This window comes from Rhipicephalus sanguineus, chromosome 4, assembly GCF_013339695.2.
Source record: "Rhipicephalus sanguineus isolate Rsan-2018 chromosome 4, BIME_Rsan_1.4, whole genome shotgun sequence".
In the NCBI taxonomy this organism is placed as follows: domain Eukaryota; kingdom Metazoa; phylum Arthropoda; class Arachnida; order Ixodida; family Ixodidae; genus Rhipicephalus; species Rhipicephalus sanguineus.
In genome coordinates, this window is record NC_051179.1 from 22034443 (window position 1) to 22040442 (window position 6000).

Here is a 6000-nt window from a genome sequence, read left to right on the forward strand (position 1 = left end):
TACTGAGGCCAACGTTGAGTGTTATGTGTTCACATAGTCTATTCTGCCGTAACATTCTCACAGCATGAAGTGCCTACATGTTAAAGAGAGTTGAAACGAATTGCCAGATAACGTTCTATTCACTTCCGAGCGTTCTTATACAAGCCCTGGAAGAAAATGTGTGCTCACTCGAAAGGTTACATAAGAAAACGAAGTGTTTATTCAAACGTTCAAGTCATGTTTTCATGCAGCGTATTCACACATTTTGTTAGGTGCAATAGGGCAATATACGTATTCATGCGCGAGCATGCGTGAGACCGAATACTTGTGTATATGTAGCATTAACCAAGACAATGTACCGAATATACGTATTTTAACCCCTCCTACTTTGCATCAAGTGCAGCTTTCATTGTTTGCGACTACGTATTCATGTTGAATGCCACGAAGTTGCCGTCACTAACCAAGTAAAAGTGAAAACAAAGATTGCAACAGAAACCATCTAACGATTAGTGTCACAGTAAATGAGCATAGCAGTGATTGATCAAGTACTTACATACTTGATCAACGACTCTGTTATGTACTGTGGTTAAGTACTTACCAGTTCCTGAGCATCTCTTCGAGATGTTACTTTCACTTGGTTAGTGATCGCTACCTCTTCATTGTCACTTTACCTGACCAGACGAACTTTCGTCGGACTCTTGACTGCTTTCATGCCATATACGTACAAAGTTTTATACAGTTGTGACTTCAGCCAAATAAATTATTTATCTGCATTTATGCGTATGACATGGTATCATTCACTGCGTTGCATGCATCCCACTAGCTTCTTCAAGGCGTTTTATTTTAGTGTGATTATTTAGCACCGATAGAAGAGACAAATAGAAGCGACACAAACCGTCTGTCTTATTGCACGCGCTTTAACTATCCACACATTACAATATTCACAACAGTTCGTACGTACACATTTGAAATCATAGAGCCAGTCCTCATACGTTCGCAGGTGACACATCGAGGTTTTCTCGGCGCACGTATGGCTGGAATTCGTAGCAGCGAAAACTGGTCGCGTACACCGGATGATACTGTCCATAGCTAAGCGTCGGACGTCGCTTTCAAGATGCCCGCAGCCATATTACCGCAAGGGCTGATCCTACGCAACAAGGTTATCGAGTGAGGTCACCGTTCGAAGTCAAAAAACGTAAAACACGCCATTTGCGTCCGAACTACTGTAAATTGGAATAGCGCCACGTCCCGATTGTCTCCTCTCCCCTCCTTCATTCTGGGGACGTCTGAGAACCCAAGAGGCCGGCCCTGTCTGCAGCGTTGACCGCAACGATGACCATGGCCACGACCACAATCTTGGCGAACAGGCCCAGCAAGAACTGAAGGAGGAAAGCGAAGTAAAATTTACGGTTCCATTAGCTCACTCTAAGGAGAGCATAGCCTAATGCCCATGCTCTCACGAGATGCAAAATCCTCGAACATGTGGTGTCACTCGAGGCGATGCTTAGACAAGTAGACGTGTCTTTGCCAAGGCAGCAACTGCTTTCCTTAGCACCGTGTATGGGTACGCAAAGGAATCAAATGTGAATTAACAGTGAATCAAATGTCGAAGTGCAATAAAGTGAATGAAGTTTTGAAGTGAATAAAGTTGAATCACCTTTCCTCAGCACCGTCGACATTTGATTCACTGTTAATTCACGTTTGGTTCCCTTGCGTACCGATACACGGTGCTAAGGAAAGTACTTGCTGCCTTGACAAAGACAAGTCTACGTGGAAACGTTAGCTCCAGAGACACCTCGTGTTCAAGGATTTTTTTCGTCTCTTCAAGGTTCCATCTTCCCCTGAACTTATTCTCTCACGTGAAACACACTAAATTGATTTGAAGTTCTCAGTAGATTTAATTGTTACTTACTACCACTTTCGGTTGCCTCGACATCGCCGCTGGTTCTACATGCTGAGACCAAGTAACCAAAGTGTTGATTCACGTTTGATTCAACTTTACTCACCTCTAACTTTCACTGACCCTAATGCACTGCAACATTTGCCTCACTGGTAATTCACATTTCGTTAACCTTAATTCACTTGAACATTTGATTCACTGTTAATTTTCGTTTGATTCTCTTGCATACCATACGTTAATCCGCTCTAAACTTACGTTTGATTCACATTTAATTAACAATTACTTTTGATTCACCTTTTAATTAATTAATTCACATGTCATTCACCTTTATTTCGAGTTGATTCACCTTATTTTACATTTGATTCGCCATATGCACTTGTTATCATTTCTGATAACTCGGCATAGTGATAAGCCGGCGTGGTGGAGCGCTGCGGCCTGTATCTATGCACATGTTTAAAACGTTATAAGTGATTTTAAATCGGTCTGTTAATGATCTGAATCAGTGTAACTTGTGCGAGTTGGTGCATAGCACAGGACCGGGTTGATTGGTGGAACATGGGAGAGGCCTTTGCCCTGCAGTGGGCTTAGACAGGCTGCTGCTGATGATGATGATTATGTAAGACTTGTGGCGCAAACTGAGAAGAGAAAAAACAAAGCTAGAGAAAACAGGGTAGGGCGGCTCGACAGTGGCTTTGTACGGAATCGTCAAAAGTCCCAAGACATTGTCCAACTAGCCCAAGTTCGGACTCTTTTCCATCCAGCCAGCTAACCTTTCTTCCGCTGCCTGAAATGTTTTGAGACTCACTGCACAACTCCGAAACGCTCCTGGTCACATGTTCTACGTACCGCATGACCAGCCCTCACTCCGCTTCACCATCTTAAGCACAATTCATTCAGCCACGATGTACAGAGGTGATAACAAGTTCCCAGGCCAATGCCATAGGATTACATAGAATAGCGGCCTACGAATTGACCAACCCTGTACTTACGGAATGTGTGCCATTCGTTAAACTCTCGTAGACTACAGCACCAGGAGCTCCCTTTAGTATGAACATTGTCTGAAACTCGGAGAAAAACAGCGCGACTTAGACGAGGACAGGAGACACATATATAGACACAGACGAGCGCCGTGTCTATCTGTGTTCTCCGTCTTCGTCTAAGTCGCGCTCCATTTCTCCGGGTACGAACCAACTCGGCCAACTTAAGGTACCATTGAAACGAGTGTCTAAAACTCGTGAAAGAGCGAGCAGAGCCACACCCACCAGCTTCCGGAACTGCACATTCGCCATCTCGTGCAGCAGAGCGAGCGGCACGGACGCCGGCATGATGAAGTTGCTCGAGGCGCCCACGACCACGGGGATGGCGTAGTAGGCAGGGTACACACGCTGCGCCTCGGCCTGGAATGATTCACGATGACTATTGCACGAATGCTTGCGACCAATGAACAATAACCTAGACTTAATCGGCGTCCCCGTGAGCGTTCTGACGACACAGTAACAGCTATAGTCGGATCCAACTTTAGAAGTCCGCGGCATTTCCTCTTCAAAGGCGGATGCACACAAGCCTGCACCAATCGGCGCACACTCCGGACTGACGTCATGAGCCGAACTGCTGGTGACCCTGCCTTCGGAGAACATTGCCGAGTACATGAGCGGAACAATTTCTTTAGTCGCGGAGGCGATCGGCTGCCGCGCTTATGCCGTCTGCTCTCCTGACTTCTTAAGTTGTATCTGACAATAGGCAGAAGGACCTAATCATAGTTCGTACGCTACATGACACTGTGCACACAATCTTTAATGACACAAACTTTAATGGAGGGCCGGTGGGTGGTCAAGACATCCGGGCATCCCCCTGGATCCACTCATGGTGGGGATTTCACTGAAATACAGGGCCGTTGTGGTGGCCGTTTTTCTGATGCCAGTGCACTTCGCCAGTGGTCAGAGCCACGGTCTATCGACGTTATCAATGAGAACGCTGCACGTGAGTGGTCCATAATAACAATGGCATAGAATCGAGCAGAAAGCATCACATACGATATCGCGGCTCAGTTTTCCATAGTTAGCATGTATGTACGCGCGCTGAAGCGAAACTTCGTATATATTGTACACCGTTTTCTTTATTTGATTATTTATATGAATAATTTTTGCAAAACTGCTTTACTCATGCACGCAACATAAGCGTAACAAAGGTGAACAGTGTACGGAGGGACAACGGCAAGTGATATTGCTAGAGAAGAGGATGAAACAGCACGTCGAGAACAATAATAGTACCACTTGTTGGGGTTTAACAGCCTAAAACCACGATATGATTACGAGGGACGCCGTAGTGGAGGGGTTCCGGAAATTTCGACCACATGGGGTTCTTTAACGTGCACCTAAATCGAAGCACACGGACCTCAAGCGACGAGAACAAGTACACTAATTACGAACCAACTAGCCCTCAAGTTGTTGCTGATAATACTGTTCTGAAAGCTCTACCGCATCAATAACCTTCACGCGATTCGCCGATATCAAAGAAGAGCTCGCTGTACCCGTACACCCTTTGAACTGCCGCGAACCCGCATGAGCAACTGCTCAGGCACTCGCGGAGCAGCGTCAGCGCTATAATCTTAAGTCCACGGACAAAAGCTTTGAGATGAGAGTGTGGCGCCCTCCCTCTCCTCTTGCGTTGGAAGCCTTCTCACAACTCACAATGCGTGCGACGGCTGGCGTCATGATCTCGACCAACACCCGCTTGTCCGTAGCCTCGGCCATCACCGAGGTTGCGAAGGCCAGCACGGTCTGGGCCTCGAACGGGGTGCGCTGCTCCCAGAACGACGTGGACGCCACCATGAGCGCCTCTTGCAGGAGGTCGTAGGCCTGTGAAGGCAAGGACAGGGTCGATCAACGACGCTCCGCGCTTCAGTAAAGCGGTGATCTCGCATTTCGGAAATTCAACGCGCCGCTCTTATCCAAGCCCCGCAGTGCAATGACAGGAGAGGTGTTGATAAGTTTCCTTCTTCAGTCAGAAGTTAATTTAAGCCGCATCGATCATTATCACAAGATAGTTATTTCATTATGCAACACAAAAGCCTTCTTTCACCGATTTCTGCCTCGTACTTCAAAGGAGTGGAACACACTTCCCGTTGACAATGTTACCTTTAATGTAAACCACATGTTCCGTGATGCATTAGCTAACATTGTATAATTAGGTTCGGCGATGTAATAGCTACTATTGTACGATTACGAGCTTTATTTGTATGAATTACCTGGACTTCTTGTAAAATTACTTTTCTGTAAGAACCCACTCCCCCATTTAATGCCATTTAGCCCTGAGGTGGCATAAATAAATAAATAAATAAATAAATAAATAAATAAATAAATAAATAAATAAATATGCACTATAACACACCAATAATGGACTCCTCCTACAGAAAGTCTATACATCATCTACTAATCCTTTACAATTCATTACAGCTCTTAGCCCAGGAGACCATCCAGAATGTAATGTTTTCGTTTTATTCTGGAAAATAAAGAGAATGAATATATAATCCGGACACGTGACGTCATGGCAGAAGAATTTTTGCGCAATCTCGACACTACTTTAAATATGACGTTTCGTACGTTACGAAAAAGAAAAGAACAGGACGATTAATTAAATTTCCATTTTTCTTGCTATATTTCCGTGACGGAAATGACGCCGGTAAATTCTTCGTGGAGCCGGGCATAAAACACTTTCGTGTTAAAGACATGTCGCAAGCATTTTGCTACCACTGAAACGTGTCGCTTTTAGCTTAAACACAAAGGGGAGCTATAAACTGCACCGATATCTCAAACGTTTCGTGACATGCTGTATATGCATAAGTACCCGCAGCAGCTCGGACGCAACGTGCGTGGCGCCGAGTAGTAAGAGCACGCCCCACGGCATCATTTGCCAGATGTGCCTCACGAAGTCGAAGGCTGCCTGCAGGAACGACGTCAGCAGGCTCGTCATCAGCATCACCGACGTCATCGCCGTCAGCAGAGCCATCCTGCGCAAGCAAGACGCGTTCGCGTGATAGCATTAACGAGTTCGTTTCGCAGGAATTCCGGTGTCGGCGTCGTTGGTTACGAGCGAGAAATCAGCGTTGTCCGTGAGCAAAA